Source organism: Myodes glareolus, chromosome X (assembly GCF_982192425.1).
Source record: "Myodes glareolus chromosome X, mMyoGla1.1, whole genome shotgun sequence".
NCBI classification, from domain to species: domain Eukaryota; kingdom Metazoa; phylum Chordata; class Mammalia; order Rodentia; family Cricetidae; genus Myodes; species Myodes glareolus.
In genome coordinates, this window is record NC_142053.1 from 61,719,135 (window position 1) to 61,742,448 (window position 23,314).

The 23,314-nt window shown below is 35.5% G+C and overlaps 1 pseudogene; it reads left to right on the forward strand.

Moving 5' to 3' along the window:
* LOC125389259 (ubiquitin-ribosomal protein eS31 fusion protein pseudogene) overlaps positions 1-22,073 on the forward strand; it is a 37,044-nt pseudogene extending 14,971 nt beyond the window's left edge.
* Positions 22,074-23,314: the final 1,241 nt, after the last annotated feature.

Consider the following 23,314-nt stretch of genomic DNA (forward strand, 5'->3'; position numbering starts at 1 on the left):
AACAGAGAAGTCGACCTATGGAATCGAATAGAAGACCCAGATACTAACCCTCAAACCTATGAACACCTAATTTTTGACAAGGGAGCTAAAGGTATACAATGGAAGAAGGAAAGCACCTTTAACAAATGGTGCTGGCATAACTGGATGTCAACCTGTAGAAGAATGAAAATAGATCCATATCTATCACCATGCACAAAACTCAAGTCCAAATGGATTAAAGACATCAACATCAATCTGTCCACTTTGAACCTGATAGAAGAGAAAGTGGGAAGTAGTCTACAAGATATAGGCACAGGAGGCCACTTCCTAAGTAGGACCCCAGTAGCACAGACAATAAGAGAATCAATGAATAAATGGGACCTGCTGAAACTGAGAAGCTTCTGTAAAGCAAAGGACACTGTCAGTAAGACAAAAAGGCTGCCTTCTGACTGGGAGAAGATCTTCACCAACCCCTCATCAGACAAAGGTCTGATCTCCAGAATATACAAAGAACTCAAGAAACTAGACACTAAAACCCTAAGTAACCCAATTAAAAAATGGGGTACTGATCTGAACAGAGAATTCACAACAGATGAACTTCGAATGGCCAGGAGACACTTAAGGTCATGCTCAACCTCCTTAGCGATCAGGGAAATGGAAATCAAAACCACTTTGAGATACCATCTTACACCTGTCAGAATAGCTAAAGTCAAAAACACCAATGATAGCCTATGCTGGAGAGGATGTGGAATGAGGGGAATACTCATCCATTGTAGGAGTGTATTTTTGAATGTCAAGTTGACAATAGGTAGACTCATAATACTCAATATTTATTGCGAAATTTGCAGGATCTAGAATCACTGAAGAGACAAGTTTATGGGCATGTTTGTGTGTGTAGGGGGGTCAAGATTAGGATAATTGAGGTGTAAATATATGATTTAAATGTAGGCAGCGCCATGCCATTGGCTGTGTTATTGGACTTAATGAAAAGGAGAAAACAAACTATGTGCAACTACTCTTTTGCTTGTGCTTTCTGACTGCAGATGCATGTACCGCATGGTCTTCTGTTATAATATCTTTGCTACCCTTAAAACCTGCATTGCATCCTTGAACTATAATCCAAATAAACTTTTCCTTAAGGTGCTTTTATTAGTTGTTTTACTGCAATAATAAGTAGGCAATTAATATAGATTATGGGTAAAATTGATTTCTGTGTCAGATTTTTGAGTTTCTGGACAAATTGTAGGCTATCTTTACTATTTCATATTGTTAGCCCCATGAGCTAAATTTTTATTTGATGACCTTATGTCTATCTCTTTTATCTAATTTTCATGGTCAGGCTTATCACAGCAATACCCCATTTCCTGGTATCAACTATGTTCATAGCAGCATTATTTGTAATAGCCAGAACCTGGAAACAACCTAGGTGTTCTTCAATAGAAGAATGGAAGATAAACCAGGATAAAGGTATCTTGACTTCAGAATTTGGGTCTAAGGAGATATTGCTTTGGAAAAGAGATTCTTCTTTGTAACCACAGAAGATGAGAACCTGTGGATTAATTTTAGACTAATTTAGTTTTATGGACCAAGACCCCCCAAAAGGTCTCTGTAAACACCCTCAAAACTGACTTCACTCAACAAAAAGCAGATAGCAGTTTTGAGAGAACTACTCTCAAATTCCCAAATATTGTCTATAGATGATTGTTTATATTTAAAGGGGTATATGCTATAGAGATGGATACTTTGGATTGGTACAGCTCTTAGTTTATTGATAAAAATTTTAGGGCATTCCTATATGTATATATCTGCTCTTGATTAAGGTATTGTGATTGCGCAGTTCATTTAAAATATAATGCATAATTAAGAAATATAGATTAATAGATAGATAATAGATATCTATAATAGCCAAGCTTGAAATTATGGTAGTTAGGTTTTCTAGATATAGAGATATATTTCAGTTAGCTAGGCATTCTTCAAGTCTTGCAGAGATATTCAGAATATGACATTTAAAATGTTTTGAGGAGTTAGGACTTTTTATGACATGAGACACATCTGATTCTGGCTGCACCATTTCTTTCAAGAGGAAGATGGGCATTGAAGGGGCTCCTTATGGAGTTTGCTAACCATTTGAAAACAGAACTGCTCCTGCCTGGACTGCTTGATGTTATGCTGTGTGAACTGGACATGCAAGACCAATAGAAAAATAACTGCCTAAAGGTGAGATGGTCCTTTGGGATTCCTGCTTCATGAAAGAGACTGTCAGACATTCAGCAGGATACAGAAGAAAGTGACTGACAAACTGCCAATATAGGCAGAACTATTTTTGTAATTTCTTGCTTCATGGAAATTCTGCTGGATACTATGGGTCAATGGGTTTAAGATGGGTACCTGCAACATAACAGAAGAACTTTGGATGACTGTCCAGGCAGCAAGATGTCTCTGTAATTTTTAGAGTCTTGGAAGTTGCTTACAGTGCATTTCCTGTTTACTTAGGTAATATTATATCCTTCTGGAGTCTTTGATAGAGTTTAAGAATAGATATAGTTTTCCTTAGTTATGATAAAAGATAAAGTATATATAAATATTGTAATGGTAATTCTTGCTTGAAACCTGTTTTGTTGTATTTAACCTTGCTACATTAAAGTTAAAACCTTTCTTTTTTATTTAAACAGAAAAGGGGATGTGATGTGTGATTCCCCTCTATATGCTGTGTATACCATTGGTTAATAAATTGTTTTTGGCCTGAGCAGGGCAGAATAGAAGTAGATGAGGAAAACTAAACTGAATGCTGGAAGAAAGAAGGCAAAGTCAATGGGAAGTCATGTAGTCCCATCATAGAAAGATGCCGTAACTTTACCCAATAAGCCACAGCCTCATGGTTATACACATCTTAAAGGAGATGGGTTAATTTAAGATGAGTTAGCCAGTAATGTGCTTAAACTATTGGCTTAACAGTAATGCAAATAATATGGTTTCTGTGTTATTATTTCATGGCTGGGAAGCTGGGAATGAAAAAATGGTCTCCTACAACACATGAATACTAAAAACTTAGAGACAGATATTGGGGTTCAAGCTGAAGATAAGAAAAACAAAGCAGTCAAACCACTACAGAGCTCTTAACTCTTTGAAATTTTCAGACTGAAAAAGAACAAGTGTTGCTGTAGTATCTCTCCTTATATTTTTCTCTAGTTTTCATATAAAATGTGTATATTACTATTGCCCAGTAAATAGCTAACTAGTGTGGCTTCTGGAATTAAACCTGGCATTAGAGAAATTCCTAGGATTTCACATGGATGACCCTTCTAAGACAATAGAGGAGTGGCTGCACAAACTGGCCTTGCCCAGTAGTCATACTGATGAATATCTTAAATATCACCATAGAACCTTCATGTAGCAACTAATATAAACAGAGGCAGAGACCTACATTGGAGCACTGAACTGAGTTCCCAAAGTCCAATTGAAGAGTGGTAAGAATGAGACTATGAGCAAAGAGGTCAAGACCATGATGTGTATACACCCTGAAACAGTCTACCTGAGCTAATGGGAACTTACCAACACAAGACAGATCAGGAAGGAATAAGCATAGGACCTAGATAGTCCCATAGAATATGGTTGACAGTTACATAGCTGTCGCAGACTGTGGGGCCACTAGCAGTGGCACCAGGATTTGTCTCTACTGCTTGTACTATATTTTATGGAACCTATTCTCTTTGGATGTATAACTTGCTCAGCCTAGATATAGTAGGGAGGGCCTTGGTCCTTCCCCAAAGCAAAGAACCTTACACTCTCCAAGGAATGGGTGGTGGTGGTTTGGGGGGATTAGGTGGAGGAAAGGAGAGATAGAGAGGGAGTGGAAACTGGGATTGGTATGTAAAATAAAATAGATTGTTTTCTTTTTAAAAGAAAGAAAGAATGAATGAATAAATGAAAAAGAAAGATAAGTGATGTGTGCCACTACTGCCTGGCCTGTATGGCTGACTGGTGTTGCTGGCTTTGCATTCTGGTTTCAGCAAAGTTTTATTTATTAAAACACAAATATATTATCACAATATTTCTACTTTTTGTCTAACATGAAAAAGACTATAACTAGTATAAGTAAAACCATATATAGTAACTATAATAACTATATACAATATATACAGGCAATAAGTATATCAACAATGTCTAGTCCATTTGCATTTGACAAATTCAGAGAAAATACTCCATTATCTGTCCCATCTTGGTGAGTTAAAAGTCTTATACTTAATTTACTTTCTATCATAACTTGCATTACCATCCAAAATTATCTTTTGATAGCTCTCAGATTTATGCATCTTATACTTCCTTAGTGAATTTCCTTTCTGAATCTCATAAACAAGGAAATGTATAACTATCTAGTACTCTAGACTGATTCAGCAATCACACTAGAAGATATGGCCATCATGGTTATACCTGCAGAAATAAAGAAAGACATTGCTCCAGCATATGTTTCTAAGAAATTAAACAGTTTTAGCTTACAATAATATAAAGTGTAGTACAGGTATACCACACATTCCTACACATAAGTCAGTTAAAGACCAAAATGAACTGTAAAAGATATGTTAAACAAACAGAAAGGGATTTAAAAAGATCCCAAGAAATAGATTGTATAATGTTTTATTACCCTTGAATTTTTTTAATGCTAATGAAAAAGTAATAACTGCTGCAAAGAAATGCTGGATAGTAAAAAAAAAATAACTTCTGAATTAAGTCAGCTTGTATACTTCAAAGATATGTTGACCTCAGAATGGAAACTAGGAGATGTGCTATGTTGGGGAAGGTGTTTCATTCTTGTTTCCACAGAAGAAAAGCTAAGGGTACCATCAAAATTAATCAAGATTTGGTTTTAAAAGGAGAAACCTGTTGATAAAGAGAAATGACAATTCATCCACCGAGGTGTCAATTTTACAGATTGTTTGAAAATCTCATAAGGGTTGGGGCAGAGTTCTGTTCCTGTCATTGCAGAAAAATACCCATCTTCAAAACATCAAGAGACCTTGTACATCTAGATGCTTAAAGAGGAAAAGATAACTATCCAGAAAGCATTACCAGGCAAAGAAAAATCTGACTTATGATACCAATATCCTCTTCAGGGTAAAACCTCACTACTAATATGTACATTTCTCCCCACTTCTCAATATAATGGTAGTTGCAACTCACTTAAAAATCAAAGCTGGCTTTGGAGATGGATGAAATTTTTATTCCCTAAATCAAAGTATGTTGCTAAAAGAAAAAAATCAGAGTTTCTGTCTCATGCCAGGAGTTACCTGCAGTAGAACAGAAGGAAGATAAATTCTATAGACTAAAGTTATCAGAATTCTCCTTTCAAAAATTCTACTTCTCCCCATACCTATCTTTCTCTTGGTGGTAACTTTATTTAAATGTATGTCTATTGAAATTAAAACTTACTGTTTCCATATGAATGATTTTTAAGTTTTCCTTGGTGAATAATAGATTTTTCAACAGTGATATTTGAAGTCTCCAGGAAGAAGATGGGGTCCCACATCAACGATTCCACCTGGTTCATATGATGCCATTCAGCTGATAGCAAAACTTTAAGATTGGCTTTGGATTATCAAATGCTCACAACAATTTTGAAGTGACTAAATGAGATGTTCCATCCACACAGTCTATTCTAGCCAGAACTTCAAACAAGCCCTGCACTTTCCCATAGACCGAATGATACAGCTACCTCTCTAAGTATTTAACAATTAACCATATTTTTTCTTTCAGAATCCCCTAAATATAACATAGCCCCCAGACAAATAATACTCTGAGAAGATGCTGGAATTAGGACCAGGATCTATTCTTGGTGCAGTAGCTAGATTTTTGGACGGGCCCATTCCCTACAGTGGGATGCCATTATCAGCCTTAGTGCTTAGTTTGGAACTTACCCAACTTAATTTGCAAGACTTTGTTGACTCCTCATGGAAGCCTCTATCCCTTAGTTCAGAGGAGTGGATGAGGGCTGGGAGGAGGGATAACAGGAGAGATCTGTATTTGGAATATAAAATGAAATTAAAGAAACTAAATTAAAGGGTAAAAAGAAAAGAAAAGAAAAGAAAAGAGGACTTTACAATAGACAACAAGTAAATTCAAAGAATTCTTTGGTCATAATTCAAAAATATGTACTCCACAAGATTAGACAATCTAAAAGCAACAATCTTCTTCATAGACACCAGAAATCAAAGTTAAATGAATATCAGACAAACAACTCATCATATCTATAACTCCTTAGCAACTATTAACATTCATTAAAAGTCTTCTAACCAACGAGAGTGGAGGGTCTGATGATTTCACTGCAGAATTCAACCAGACTTTCAAGAAGAGCTATTACCAATACTCTTCAAATTACTCCAAACAATAGAAACAGAAGGAACATGGCCAAATTCATTTTATGAGACCACAGTCACCTTGATACCCAAACCACACAAACCATACAATGACACACAAGAAATCAATGGATTTACAGACCAATCTCCCTCATGAACACAGATACAAAATTACTCAACAAAGTACCCATAAACCAAACCCAAGAACACATAAAAAAGATCATCCACCATGATCAGGTGGGCTTCATGCCAGAGATTAAGGAATGATTCGTCATATGAAGATCTGTCAGTGTAATCCACCATATAAAAAAAACTGAGAGAAAAGAACATCATATCATTGCATACTGAAAAATAATTAACAAAATCCGACTCCCTTTCATGATAAAATTATGTAAAAGTATAGGGATAGAAGGGCACACTTTAACATAATAAAAGCAATCTACAGGAATCTGATTGTCAATGTTGAATTAAATGGAGAGAAACTCAAAGCAATTCCACTAATATTAGTAATAAGACTAGACTTTCCACTGTATCCATACCTAATCATTACAGAACTTGAAATTATAGCCTGAGGAATAAGACCACCAAAGGTATCAGCAGGATGCAAATAGGAAAGGAAGATGTCAAACTATCATTATTCAAGGATTATATGATAACATACATTAGTGACCCCAAAAAAGCCTATCAGTGAACTCCGACAGTTGATAACTTTAGTGAAGTGACTGAACAAAAGACTAACAAAAACCATTAGTAGCCCTGCTATATACAAATGATAAATAGGTTGAAAAAGAAATCAGGGAAACAGTACCCTTAACAATAGCCACAAAGAAAATATCTTGGTGTAATTCTATCCAAACAGCTGAAAGACCTCTATGAATTGAACTTCAAGTATTTAAAGAAAAGAAGTAGAGAAGATATGAGAAGATGGAAAGACCTCCAATGCTGCTCACTGATTGGTAGGATTAATATAGTAAAAAATGGCCATTTTATCAAAAGCAATCTACAGATTCAACACAATCACAATTTAAAAAATCCCAAAACAATTTTTATCAGACCTTGAAAGAACAATACTCAACTTCATATAGCATAAACAATCCTTTAAGATAAAACAAATTCCAATGGTATCACCATGCTTAATTTTAAGCCCTACTACAATGCTATAGTAATAAAATCCATGTGGTATTGTCATTAAAATAGACAGGTAATGGAATCAAATAGAACAACCAGACATAAATCCACTTATGAACACCTGATTTTTGACAAAGAAGCCAAAGTTAAATAATGGAGAAAAGCATCTTTAACAAATGGTACTGGTAAAACTGGATGCTGGCTTATAGAAGAATACAAATATATTCATATTTATCACCATAGAGAGCACTAAAGTTCAAATGTATTACAGACCTCAATATAAACCCAGATATACTGCATATGATAGTAGAGATATTGGGGAATAGACTTGAAAGTATTGGCACAGGAGAAAAATTCCTATATAGAACACCAATAGTGTAGACAATATGCTTGACAATTTACAAATGATACAATGTGATTTATAATTGATAAATGGGACCTCATGAAACTTAAAGGCTTCTGTAAAGCAAAGGACACTGTCATTAGGACCATTTGGCAGACTACAGAATCTTTACCATCCCCACATCTGACAGAATCCAATTTAAAAAATATAGAAAGAACTGAAGAAAGCATCCATAAAAAAATCTTATTAAAAATTGGGTGCAGATCTAAACAGAGAATTCTCAACAGAAGAATCTCAAATGTCTACGACACACTTAAAGAAATGTTTAACATCCTTAGCCATCAGGGAAATGCAGGTCAAAAGGACTCTGCTATTCCACCTTACACCTGTCAGACTAGCTAAGATCAAAAATACAAGTAACAGCTCATGCTGAAGTGGATACAGAGCAAGACAAATGCTCCTCCATCAATGGCAGGAATGCAAACTCATACAGCAACTTTGGAAATTACTGTTTTTTTTTTCAGAAAATTGAGAATCGATCTTTCTCAAGATCCAGATATACCACTCTTGAGCATATACCCAAATGATGCTCAATTTTACCACAAGGACACTTGTTCACTTTTATTCATAGCAGCACTTTTCATAATAGCCAGAACTTGCAAACAACCTAGATGTCCCTCAACTGATGTAATGGTAAAGAAAATGTGATTCATTAACACAATGGAGTGTTACTCAGATGTTAAAAACAATAACACCATGGAAATCAAAAGCAAGTGGATGGACCTAGAAATAAATCATTATGAATGAGACAACCAGACCAAGAAAGACAAACAAACATGGTAGGTACTCACTTTTAAATAGATAGCAGTTGTAAGATAAAGAGATAATTATGCTATAATCAACAGACCAGAGAGTCTAGGTGACAAGGAGGGCTCAAGAGTGACATTCAGATCTCCCTGGAAAGGTGGTGCAGGAGAATTGTCAGTAATCTGTCAATCATGTTTTAAATAAACGCTGATTCGCCAGGCAGGAAGTATAGGTGGGAAAACCAGACAGGAAGTAGAAATGATGCAATGAAAACAGGAGAATTCTGGGAAGGAGGACGTTGATTCCTCCCACTCCTGCCCAGACTCTGAAGAAGCAAGATGTGATCTGCCACACTGAAAAAGGTACTGAGCCAGATGGCTAAAATAGATCAGAATAATGGGTTAATATAATCTAAAAGAGTTAAAAAGTAGCCTGACCTAATGGACCAAACAGCTTTATAAGTTGTAGTGATCTCTGTGTGATTTTCCTTTGAGTCTAAACAGCTGTGGGAATAGGGCAGGACAGAAACCCACAAACAAGCCAGCCCTTCATTTTACAGAATGGTGCAAAATCAGCTTTCTGGGCCATCCTGCCAGGGAAAACTCTGACTCTTTCAAGCAGAAGGTCCCAACTATGGAGCTATAGACACAATGTTGCAGCTTGCTTCCTGACAAGGACCTTGAAAGACAAAGGAGCTTTTGAATGTTGTTTATGGAAACACTGTTGCAGCTTGCTTGCCTGCAAGGACCTTAAAATGCCATAGAGTTATGGGGAAAAAAAACTTCTCCATATTCCTTAGCAAATTAAAGACCCATCTGGTCAGAAAAAGAAAGATATACAGTAAAGAGAGATTCAAAGAGTAAGAAAACCTATAAATGATTTACAGTGTGTTAAAATAAACAGGCTAAAGGTTAATGTTCTCAAAGTAAAAAAAAAAGAAAAGAAAAAAAAGAAAGAGAGTAGCCAGTTGTGGTGGCATACCCCATTAAGATTTGCCTGGGAGGCAGAGACAGACGGATCTCTGTGAGTTCAATAATAGCCTGGTTTACAGAGTGAATTCCAGGGCAAAGATATACAGAGAACCTGTATCAAAAAAGCCAAAAGTTAAAAGTAAAAATAAAAGAAATAGAGTTTAAAATAAAGTCACATAAAGATGGAAAACACACAGAGAATCTTGATACTGTATGTCATTATTCTATCTTTGAATTGTTTGAATGCTGAAGAAGGAGCAACAACTGCTAAAAGATATTTGCTTATAAATGCTGCAGAATTAATCCAAGATAGGTATTTTGAAAACACCTTATCTTCAAAATTGAAGTCAAAAGGTATGTTACTTTGTAGAAGAAATTTAGATTTTGTTTCCACAGAAAATGAGAGACTCTGGATTTATTCAGAGTTAAGAAAAATCATCTTTGATCAAGTAAGACCACCTGAGAAATCTCCAGTAGGAACAGATGTCCCAGATGTCTGAGTTCTTCATCCAGAACAGGTTCAAGACTGCTGCCTGAGATGATCAAGAGTCAAAGGATGCTTCACTCAGGACTTGATCATAACACTAAATTTTCTTTAGGTCCCCATTAGATTATCAGTGCCCCCAACCAGGTGGAAGTAGCCTGGAAAACTACGCCCACATAAACAAAAAATGAACTATGGATATTTTTCATTGTTTTTTTTAAAAAGAGGGGGAAGTGGTGTGGGTGAATTGTCTGTAATCTGTCAATCATGCTTTAATAAACGCTGATTGGCCAGGCAGGAAGTATAGGTGGGAAAACCAGACAGGAAGTAGAAATCATACAATGAGAACAGGATAATTCTGGGAAGGAGGACGTTGATTCCTCCCACTCCTTCCCAGACTCTGAAGAAGCAAGATGTGATCTTTCACAATGAAAAAGTTACTGAGCCAGGTGGCTAAAATAGATCAGAATGATGGGTTAATATAAGCTAAAAGAGTTAATAAGTAGCCTGACTTAATGGAACAATCAGGTTTATAAGTTATAGAGATCTCTGTGTTGTTTTTCTTTGGGGCAAAACAGCTGTGGGAACAGGGCAGGACAAGACAGCCCTTCATGTTACAGGAAGGAGAAATAGAAGAGATATCATGGATTGACTGGGGGCCATTCGATTTGAAACATGCAAGAATCTGGTGAGATACAGTAGTGTGGAGAGCAGTAAAATAAACTAGAGATGATTAGAAAGAGGATCATTTCAGGTTCAGGTAAAAACCTGGTACAAGTGAAGCTCCCAGGAAGCTATAACGAAAAACCCAGCTAAGACTCCTAGTCATAGGGGATATGTAGCCTAAACTGGCCATCCCTTATGACCAGGCAAGGCTAACAGTAAAAGGATTAGGACACCAATCAACCACATAATCTTTGAACTACAGTCTGTCCTGTCAATGGGATGTGCTGGGGTAAGGCTGTTACAAAGATTGTGAGAGTGGCCAACCAATGACTGTTACAGCTTGAGACTCATGCCCCTTGGATAAGCCCACCCCTGACACTGCCTCGAGTAACAGGAAACAGAGGCTGGATGGCCCAGAGATCTAGGATAGAAACAAACGTCACTGAAAAAAAGAAATGTCAATGATAGTAATCATTAGATGAATATCGATATTCTGTTATACTAGATTGGTGTCTAGCCCAATAGTCACCAGAGAGGCTTTATCCATCAACTGACAGAAATAGATGTAGAGACTCACAATCAAACATTAACTTAAGTTTTGGCAATCCTGCTGAAGAAAGGGAGAAACAATGTAAGAACCAGAGAGTTCAAGGACATCAGAATAAAATTCACAGAATCAATTATCCTGGGCTCATAGGATTTCACAGAAACTGAACAGACAACCAAGGAGCCTACATGGGACTGACCTAGTCCTTCTGCATAAATATGACAGTTGTGTAGCTTGGTCTTCTTGTGGTACTCCTAACAATGGAAGCAGTGGCTGTCTCCATTTACTAGATTTTGGTGCCATATTGCTTACTCTGGTTTGCCTTGCTCAGCCTTAATACAAGGAGAGGTGATTGGTCTTACTGTAACTTCATATGTCATGTTCGGTAATATTCATAGAAGGCCTGTCCCTTCATGAATAGTAATGAAGGAGGAATGGATGGATAGAAGGTAGATGGGAGAGAGTGTCTGGGAGGAGAGAAGGAAGGGGAAACTGCAGTCAGGATTTAAAATCAATCAATCAATCAATAATATTTTGAAACCCACCCTCAAAAAAAAAAAGAAAGAAAAGAAAAGAATTACAGATGTGCAGTCTTTGAACTCAAGTGTACTTTATAGAATTTCAAGTCTTGCTGAAAGGTCAAAATGTTGGATTGGTAATTTGTCTTTCTCTAGTACTGTTTAACGGAGAAGTTTCTCTTCCTGAGCTTCAGTTTAGTAAATTTATTTTTCCATGTCTTTTCATCTTTCCATTTTCTTTTTCTCTTACCAGGCTTTGGTTTAGTTCTATTTCCATATTTTTTCCAATGTATATGGTCCTTTTAATGACCAAAAAAGAGTTAATGATTTTTCAGTTTCTTCTCCAATTTTATTATTATAAAATATAAAATATATTTTCCAATTTCCTTATACACAAAATAGCAAAGTTTTTCCATAAAAATAGCTTTTGAGTTACAGATCATGTAGAATCAGCTGAAAATTATCAGAAATAGAATGTGGTAAGAGTAACTATAAATTCTTACTATTTCCATTGTTTTAAAATAAAGTTGTTCAAGGTAAAATTTGTAACACTATAGTTTGAATGTAAAAGGTACATATGCAAAGATTTAAAAAAGAAAGAATTTGACAATATACAACTTTGCTTTCCTTATACTGTACATGAACTGCTATAATATCATGTGCAACTAAATATGAGTTATAAAGAACTTCATGTTGTAGAACTATCTATATGTAAGGATAGAAGTTATATTTACTATAAAATGGGTGAAATATGGTATTTTTTAAAAAAATCCTTACTAAATCAACTCATTAATGAGTATAGAACTGTGGGAGCTGGTGAGATGGCTCAGGCAGTAAGAGCACTTGGTACATATTAGGAACTGAATTAAATAACCAGGATCCACAAGGGTAAAAGGAAAAATAAACTACTACAAGTTAATTTATGTTATCTACATGTGAGATGTGGCATGCACATCTCTGTACCACCCAAACAAAAAATTTTAAAAATGTAAAAAAATGGAAATGTGAATATACATATTAATAAACACCATAAATTTTCTAGTTCTGTCAACTTACAAGGGCTAGAAGAAGTAATAGCCTATTAATAATCAGTATGTTATAGCTATTTCTTATATTCTAAATATACTTATCCATAAAAATGTATCATTTTTCTGCACAATAAATAATTATAACTTAGCCCCAGATAAAGAAATTATAAAGTAAACACTGAAGAAGACTTTTGGTTATATTGAGAGAAGGAGAAAAACAAGACTCCTGGAACAAAGTTGTTTTGCTTAAGATCAATTCTTGTAATAAACATCATGTCTAAAGCAATTTAAAAGGAGGAAAAGATTTATTTCATCTGACACTTCCAGGTCACAATGCATTATTGAGGCAAGTCAGGGCAAAAAATAAAGCAGGAATCTGAAGGCAGAAACTGTGGAGGACTGTTGTTTCTTGTATTGTTTACTGGGTCATATTCATCTTGCTTTCTTATACAGCCCAGGCCCATATGCATAGGCTTTCCTCAGGAGCCTGGGCCATCTCACATCAATAACTGATCTCTTTGAGAGATGGTCACAGATCAATATGATCTACAAAATTCTTCAAGTGAGTTTCTGTCTTCCCAGGTAACTTTAGTTTGTGTTAAATTGAGTTTAAAAGTCAAGCAGGAGAGGAAATGTGAGTGTAGATTTCCACCTCTAGAATAAAGTGACCACTCATTTTCTCCTGAGCTTCTTTTGTGAAAAAAGGTACATGTGTCATAAGTAATAGAACGGACAACAATATCTAAATCTCTCATAGCAACAATGAAGACAACTGACTGACTGACAACCTCAGGATTTTGAAGGACAAAATCATGGAGACCAAAATATCAATGTTTCTTATTTAAATTTAACCTTCTATGCACTTACTGTACTAGATAAAAGTGAGGTTTGTGACTCAGAGCTTATAATAAAGCTTAAATATAAAAAGATAACAGTAAAGGGTAGAAGGGACAGATTAAGAAAGAGGTTGAAGGCAGGCCTTAAATCTGAATTATTAACTGAAAGATAGGGAATGCAGAAGTCCACTTAGGCTGAGAGGAAATGCAAAAATCGCCATACAACTATGACCCTAAAATGTCTAGTATCTGCTGGAATAGTAATACTATAAAAGTTTATATTAAAACTAGATTACATAATCTTCCTAAAATAGTAGTAGAAAATTGCCATGTCATCTTGCCTCTTTCCATGATGAACTGGTGCTATTTTTCATTAACAGTAGCAGAAGAGATGGTCTGGGTTTCTCTTCCTTTCACTTAGTGGTGTAAGGAGTCATAACTTTAGTATCTTTTGTCCACTTTGGAATAAAATGTCTAATAACATCAGGTGATCCAAGGAAAAACATTTGATTTTTGCATATAGAACTACCAATTATTTAATGAGTCAATGAATACAATGAATAACATCACAAGAGTACTCCTAAATATTGGAAAATAAAACTATCTGAAGTAGAAGGTCCCAAAACAAATAAGACTCCATAATGTTAAATTGAAGCAGGAAAAGTACTGTTAACATAAAATATTTAAGTAGGATTATTATCTATTAAAATATATAGGATATAAGAGAAAATCATTCATCAAATAAATAATCACATAAAACAAAATTAGAATCAAAACTGTGTCAATGTCAAGCCATTTACTAGAATTATATGACAATATTTCAATACAATTATCATAAAGTTATGCCAAAAATCAGTTATGTATTCTCTTGAAATTTAAAAGGGCAGTGAGAGAACTTCATCGAAACTATGAATTTTAATGAAAGTCTGAAAATAGATTTAAAAAAAAATGAAAAATAATATAAGTAATATTTTAAACTAAATTGGGTTAAGAATATAAATATATACATAGATAAATGATAAATTGAAGAAGTATAAAATTAATGTATATGATAAAAACTAAGAGAATCAATTTAAAAAATGAAGAGATAAAAATATAACAGCTTAAGGTAGTAGAGAGGCAGTAAGTTCTTGAATTCTTATTAATGAGCTGAAGAAATGTATGTTATTTTTTAAAGTAATATCAAAAAATATAATGGAGGAAAGAATGAATATTTCATAAAAGTCTGTATTGGTTTAAATGAAAATGGCCCCCATAGACTCGTAGGGAGTGGCATTATTGAAAATGTGGCCTTGTGGTGTAGGTATGCCTGGTTGGATGATCTGTATAACTAGGTGGATTTTAGAGTTTCAGAAACTAAGCCTGGCCCAGTGTCACTCTCTTTTCCTGCTGCCTGCAGATCTGTTTGCAGAACTGTCAGCTACTTCTTCAGCATCATATCTGCCTGCATGACAGCATGTTTCCTGGTATGATGATAATGAACTAAACTTTTGAACTTGTAAGCGAGTACAAATGAAATGTTTTCATTTATAAGTGTTGCTATGCTTACTTTATATTCCATGTTTTGTTGATACTCTTGGAAGATACGACCTTCCCTAAACATAAATGGAGGAATGTATTGGGGGTTGGAAACAGCAGTGGGGTAGGAGGAGGGACTGGGAGGAGAGGAAGGAGGAGAAAATGCAACCAGAATATAAAATAAAAAGTAAATTAAAAAAATAAACTGTCATGTGTTTACAAAAGAGTTGCTGTATTCATGGTGTTTCTTCACAGCAATAGGAATCCTAAGACACATTCCAAAGTGATGATGACATATACAAGCCTTTTTTTTTCATCTTTGATAATTGTTATTGTTTTATACAGTTCACTAGCAATTTTAATTCTGTGAGTCACTGTTTAGGGGAATCTTTTCATATCTTTGATTGAAGGGTTTGGGGTTTGGTTTTAGTTGTTTGGGGTTTTTGCTTAAAATCACTTAAACCATGTCAGGTAGTGTCTACATTTTTATATTAGGTGCTTTAGGAATACTATTTTAAATTGCTTGACAGTTCCAATACATTAATCAGATTTGTGCATTATTCTGAAAACTTCTGTAACTTCTCAGAAGGTGGTTTTCTTAACATTTGTAATTCCCATAAATTTTGACTGTAGTTACTGAGTTATAGGGGAGTAGATGAATTAAAGCTCTGTTTTTTGCCAGTAAGGCAATTCTTCTATTTCTTCAAGATTCCTCATAATTAGGATCTGTCTCAATATAACAAAGACTATTTAATCATTATCTACTCCATTTTTTCCATTTCTTTACCTTTCACATGCAATTAAGAATGTCTGTATATTGTATCCAATGCACTAGAATTTTCTTTTTTCCTTATTCTTTTTTATCTGAATGTTATATTGTGGAGGTAATTTTATAAATAAAATTATACATCAATATTAGATAAGCACTGAAATACAAATTTCACATTTTTGTTGTTCAAAGTTCTATGAAATCTTTAGCTAGGATACATTTTGAGGTGGGCTCTAAATATGAATACATTTTCTTAAATTATATATTTTATTGTTATTCAGATTTAGTGTTTTAAAGTTACCATTTAAAGATAACCACTATCTGCATGGATTTAAGGCCCCACTCCATGAGATAGAATTCAAAGCCTACAAGTGCTTAGGTGTCCAACAATCTGAGACTAGAAAGGCCAGGGGCATAGGATAAAGTCAAATATTATTGCTCTGCCAAGGGAACATAGCAATATAATAACTTCTAATGACATTGTGACATACTCATACATCAATCTTTTCTTCAACCATCATCCCTTGCTGCAGATGGGAGTTAATACAGAGACCCAAAACTGTATAATGTGTAGAGAATGAAAGATCTTGGAAAACTCAGTCATAAAAAGGATGTCTCCATCAAATCTCTCCTCTGAGGGCTCAGGGAAAACTGTGTAAGAAGGAGCAGAAAAATTTTACAAGTCAACAGGGATGGAAAGCACTAAAGAAACAAGGCCTTCTAGACATACCTGGGCTGATACTCACATAAAACGCAGAGACTGTTCAAGCATGCACTGGGTTTACACAGATCTAATGCAGTTGGAGTCCCAACAGTAATAGGGGAAAGTGGACATAAGTCCTGGTACCTATCTCAGAAGGTATCTCCAATTGATAGCCACTTGCAAATGAAAATTTAGTTTTCTCCAAGGTCGTCTCACTAGGTATACAAATCACAGTTAAGGGCAAGTCCCATGTGTTATGATTATGCAGGCTCTCCATTAAGAGACAAGCCCTGCCCACTCCCAATCTCTCCCTTCCCAAGAGCCAAGCTGGTCTAGGCTCTATTCTCTCTCTCTTTCTCTCTCTCTCTCTCTTTCTCTCTCCTCTCTCTCTCTCTCTCCCTCTCTCTCTCTCTCTCTCTCTCTCTCTGTCTCTCTCTCCCCAGCTGTTCTTCTGAAGAGACAGCTTTCTCTTCCTCTTCTCTTCTCTTCTCTTCTCTTCTCTTCTCTTCTCTTCTCTTCTCTTCTCTTCTCTTCTCTTCTCTTCTCTTCTCTTCTCTCTCTTCTCTTCTCTTCTCTTCTCTTCTCTTCTCTTCTCTTCTCTCCTCTTCCTCTCTCTCTCTCTCTCTCTCTCTCTCTCTCTCTCTCTCTCTCTCTCTCTCTCCTCTACCCTCCCAATAACCTCCTTCCTAAATAGAACTTCATACCCACCAAATTCTCTTTGTGTGTCATATTTCTCTCTATCTATTACTGCTGCAGTTCGGCACTCTCAGGGGGACCTGCCAAAGGTTACTCACATAGTATCATTCATTGGTGCATTATCTTTTATTGGTACATGACTCAGCCAAGCTCTCTCGGTGCTCCCATTCTCCAGCAGGTGGAGGGGCTTAAGGATGTTAAGGATCCTGGTCCCAGATCAGGACCAGTTCACTTTTGAACATCCTGTCTGCTGTATTACTCATACAATACTGGCTACAAATGGTAAGATCTTCTGCATCCTCACCTCTGTCCATGTTTCCATGACTGAGGATCCATCTCAAATGGTTTTTCTCTCCTTTGACTTTTTGACATTCCATCTGTGGTGGAACGGCCACCAAGATTCAGATTTTTGTGAAGACTCTTAGGGGGAAAACTATCATGCTTGAAGTTAAACCCTCAGACTCTATAGAAAATATAAAGGTCAAGATTCAGGATAAAGGAGGAATTCCTACTGATCAGCAGAGGCTGATCTTCCCTGGTAAGCAAGTGGAAGATGGCCTTACTTTCTCTGACTACAACATTCAAAAGACGAGACTTGGTGGTGGTGCTAAGAAAAAGAACATGTATTATACCACTCCCAAGAAGAATAAGCATAAGAGAAAGAAGGTTAAATTGGCAATTATGAAGTACTGAAAGGTGGATTAAAATGGAAAAATTAGTTGTCTTTGTCGAGAATGTCCTTCTGATGAATGTGCTGCCAGAGTTTTCATGACTAGACATTCTGACAGACATTACTTTTGCAAGTTTTGTCTGACTTATTGCTTCAACAAGCCAGAAGACAAGTCGTTAATAAGGAGACAAGGTACTGGCAAGGAAGACCAGCAAAATTATAACATCATGCCCAGCAGTAGATGGCTAACACACAATGAACTCAATGGAATCTTAAGGCTATTTTGTCTCATAATGAATTGTCTAGGCATTTAGCTACCTTACTTGTCTTTTGCTTATACAATATGCTTTCTTATTTTTTATTTTTATGGGATTTCTCTGTGTATAAATGTATATGTAGTGCATCTGTATGTGCTCTTTGTGCTTTTATCTTTCAGTTTTGGTTGTTTCATTCTGATTTTTACATTTTAATTTACTCTATTATTTATTACTATTTTAGATACCTGTGTTTTGATGAGAGACAGAGAGAGAGAAATAAATTATTTATTTGAGTGGGTAGGAAGGTGGGCAGGATCTTGAAGGACTTGTGTGAGGGGAAACTCTGATCAGAATATATTGTATAAAATGTGGTTTAAATTAAAAACTATAATCTCAAGACGAGTAGGCAGGCATTTTAATTTATTTTGATATTATGACAAAATATTCAAGAGTTGGTGATTGATGAAGAATGGGAGTTTATTTGGATTCATGTTTCTAGGTCTGTAATATTCAAGAATATGAACCCAGCACCTTCTTGAGTTTAAGATATATCCTTGTATTGTACCATAACATGATAAGAGGAGCAGAAATATGAGTTAATATACAAATGATTTTTGCAATATTATCAAGAGAAACCAATCAAATTTTTAGCTTTTTTTATTTTCCAGGATGTGACAACATGCACACTATCATTATGGTCTCAAGTACCTAGCAGATGGGTCTCAATTAATTCCTAATTATCTTGTATATATTGTTTAACCTGCCCCAACTATTTTAATAAAGCGTACTGGGAACACCAAGATGGAAGGACTCATTAATATAAACAGGTGTGTAAGGATATGATCAAGCTAATAGATAAAGAGCATAGAACTAGTAGGCTTCTCTTATGTGGCCTTTCCCTCTGTAGCTATGAATATGTTTTATTACCATTGCTTATGAAAGATGTTGTTTTAGTCAATGACTTATTCGAACAAAGTCAGGCAGGAAATCTGAACAGAGATAGAGACAAAGTAGACAGAATTAGAGAGACACCATGTAGCTGCCGAAGGAGACAGACACCATGGAACCTTTACCAGTAGGCTACAGTCTTGTGGTAATACACAGATTAATATAAATGGGTTCATTTAAGATATAAGAGTTAGCCAAAATTATGCATAAGCTATTGGCCAAATAATGCTATAATTAATATAGTTTCTGTGTGATTATTTGCATTGACGTGGACTGGAAATGAATGAGCAGCCTCTGCCTACAAAATGGCAAGCCAATGTGGACTGACTACATCCACATAACACCTGAGAAAGCTTGGAAAACAATTCTAGACACACACACACACACACACACACACACACACAAACAGAGTTAAGCATGGCTTTCTGGTAGCAGCATTTTCTTGGGTGGGCTCTGTTTGTTAGAAGCAAGCAGAGACATGATTCCTTTAAATGAAGCCTTCCTGACTCAGTGGTAATAGTAAAAACTGTGTGGCTCCTTTAAGAAGGCATCCTGGTTCATGCTAGTTGCACAAACAGCCCTGGCTCTTTAAGTAGGCAAAGCACTTGAATGGGTTCTGTGGCCATTGTGCTGCATGTTGGGGGCAGCATGGGCCAACTGCTTACCAAAGTCGAGATGGTGAGCACAGTTCCTACCTGATGGTCCCAGAGCTAGCAGAAAATTACCTCTGACAAATTGGAAGGCTGAGAAATGTGGAACCAACATCCAGAGCTGCTGTGAACAAGCTGCTTATCATTTGAAATGTGCTCCTGGTCAGAAAATGGTTACAGATATGAAATAAAGACAGATTCAGACAGAAATAAACCTCTGAACAGGTCACGGTGCACTTTAAAAAATTGTATGCAGGCTTCAGAGAGAGAAAAAAAAGAGTATAGACAGCTATAAAAGAATAGTTTTAAAAAACAAAACAAAGTCCTTAAAGAGACAGAGTATAGGCAGTCATAGATTAAAGGAGTAAAAAAATAAGCCACATAAAGATGGAAAATATACAGAGAATCTGGATTGTGTATATTATTGTGTTTTCTTTGAATGCTTTGACTGTGAATGTACAGGGAGACATTTAGTTGTATGAACTGCTAAGCTAAACCAATATATATTTTAAAGGTATCTTGACTTAAAATTTGAGTCTAAGGTTATGTTGTTTTGGAAAAGAGGTTCTGATTTTGTTTCCAAAGAGGATAGAAAGCTGTAGATTCCTTACTGGATAATATGGTTTGATCAAAGAAGATCCCCCTGAAGCAATAACTGAGATGGTCCAACATTCTTGATAACTTCAGGACTGCTGGATGAGATGGACCTATCACACAGGATGCCTCATGAAAGATCTGATTAACAGAGCTCTGAATCAGTAGGAAGTGAAGTAGTCTAGAGAACAATGCCCAAGTTCCCTAAATGATTGCTTATAAAAGTTTGCTTACATTTAAAGGGTGATATGCTATAGAGATGAATGCTCTGCATTGGTATGGATCTTGGTTTATTGATAAAAATTTAATGTCCATTTTGTTATATGAATATTTCTGCCCTTGTTTAACATATTATGCATGTACAGCTCATTTTAAAATATAATGTTTAAGTTAAGAAATAGAGATTAATATATAGTCATCAAAATTGTCAAACTTTTAGTCATGTTAGATTTTCTAGATATATCGAGATATATTTTAGTTAGACAGATAATCTTCATCTTCAAAGACATACAGAATATGACATTTAAAATGTTTTAAGAACTTAGGACTATTCATGACAGTGAGACATATATGCTCCTGGCAGCATCAATATACTTCAAGAGAATAATGGGCATCAAATAAGACTGCTTATGGAGTTTTTCAGCCATCTTGGCAAGAAACTGCTCTTGCCTGGACAGCTTGATAGTATGCTATAGGAACTAGACATGCAAGACTCACAGAAAATGACTGCTAAACTTGCCTACAGGAGAGATAGTACTTCTGGGTCCCTGCTTAATGAAAGAATCTTCCAAACATTGTGAAGATTACAGAAGAAAGTGACTGACAAATTGCTAATAGAGGCAAAACAGATCTTCAAATTTCCTGCTTCATGAAAAAGTGGGCTGGAAACTATGGGCCTGTAGACTGAAGATGGATGAACCAATGTTACAGAAGAGCTTTGGGTGACTGTCCAGGCAGTGAAATATCTCTGTCAATTCTAGAATTTTGGAAGTTCCTTACAATGTTCTTCTTGTTAACTTAGGTAATATTATATCTTTTTGGAGTCTTTGATAGAGTTGAAGAATAGATAGATATAATTATAGTTTTCCTTAGTTATGATAAAAAATAAAGTAGATATAAATATTGTAACTGTAATTCTTGCTTGATACCTGTTTTGTTATATGTAATTTTACTATGTTAAAGTTAAAACCTTCTTTTCTATTTAGACAGAAAAGGAGAGATGATGTAAAATCCTCCTCTGTTTTTTGAATAGGTTTTGCTATCGTTGGTTAGTAAAGAAGCTGTTTTGGCTAATAGTTTAGTAGAGTAAAGCCAGATGAGAAATTTGAGTAGAGTTATAGAGAGAAAGTTGACAGAGTCGGAAATGCTATGTAGCTGACAAAGGAGACAGATACCCCAGAACCTTTACTGGTAAGCTACAGCCTCATGATAATACACAAATTAGCAGAAATTGGTTAATTTAAGATATAAATCTTAGCCAGAAATATGCATAAGCTGTTGGCCAAACAGTGTTGAGCATTCTCTACCAACACTTTTCCCCTGCTACTTGCAGCCTACGGAACTAGACATCCAGACAAGAGTGCAGCCTGTGTATTCATCCTCATGATCTGATACTGAAGCCTTTCAGCATCTTTTCCATCATGATATCTTGTCTTCTTCACTTTTATTTGTGTTAGAGTGCTTCATCTAGAAAGATTCCCATGTTGATTTTTTTATGTGGATTAGTTATATGTTTTTACGCACAACTATGACATGTCTGCTGTTTTCATTTGGAAACAAAGCATGATTTAAGGATATGTGTTTATATGTCAAGCTGAGAAAAGAAAGACTTGCGAGGATAATTATGATTGTCAACTTGAATACATCTGAACTCCACTAAAACCCAATAAACTGGGCTGCCTTTATGGAATTTTCTTGATTAAGTCATTGAAATGGATACATCTACCCTAAATCTGGTTCACACATTTTGATGACTGTCCATACCAAAAGGATATGGAAGAAGGTAACTTTTGCTTTTTGACTCTTTGCCCTCTTGCTAATAAGTTCATTATTACTGTTGCTGAGGCATTTCTTCACTGGAGTTAGAATCTACTTCCTTAGGATTCTAATGTATACTGAAGACCAGTTGAGATATCCAACCTCATGTACTGAACAACTACTAAATCCTTAGTCGTTTCTTTGAGAAACAGCCATTTTTGTACTTCAGCTGGACCACAACCTGAAGCCACTCTAAGAAATGTGCCATTAATTTATATTCATTCTATAAATTGTATTTTTTCCTTTAAAGAACCCTGACTAATACAGTTTTGATCAAAACAATTGCTGTAAAAGAATTTGAAATGAAATATAAAATAGCTAATCACTTAAATTGAAATAAATGCAATTTGAGTTATTCATGTATTTTTATCGTGCCACAGTCTGAATTGCTTCTAGTAATCAATGACTGATTTTTAAGCACAATACTCAAGTGAAACAAAATAATCTTTCATATTGACCGTAACAGTCTGTAAGTGTGGATAAACAGATCTCAGATTTACTGGAAGCATAATGGCTATGCTTCATGGATTAGGATCAGATATCAGGCCATTTGCCTATAATCCTTAAAGACATAAGGTTTCAAAATCAATACTATTCTAAGGCAATATCTACCATTGTAAACTCATTGCAGCTATTCATGATATGGACAACAACATACTGAGAATACTTCTGCTTCCTGTTGATGTAAAGATAATGATCCAAAGTGCACTAAATCAAAAATTCACATGCTACACATGTCTGTGTTTCCAGCACTTTGGAAAAATAAATAAGAGGAATAGAAGTTTGAACCAGTCATGGATTATATAAGACCCTCT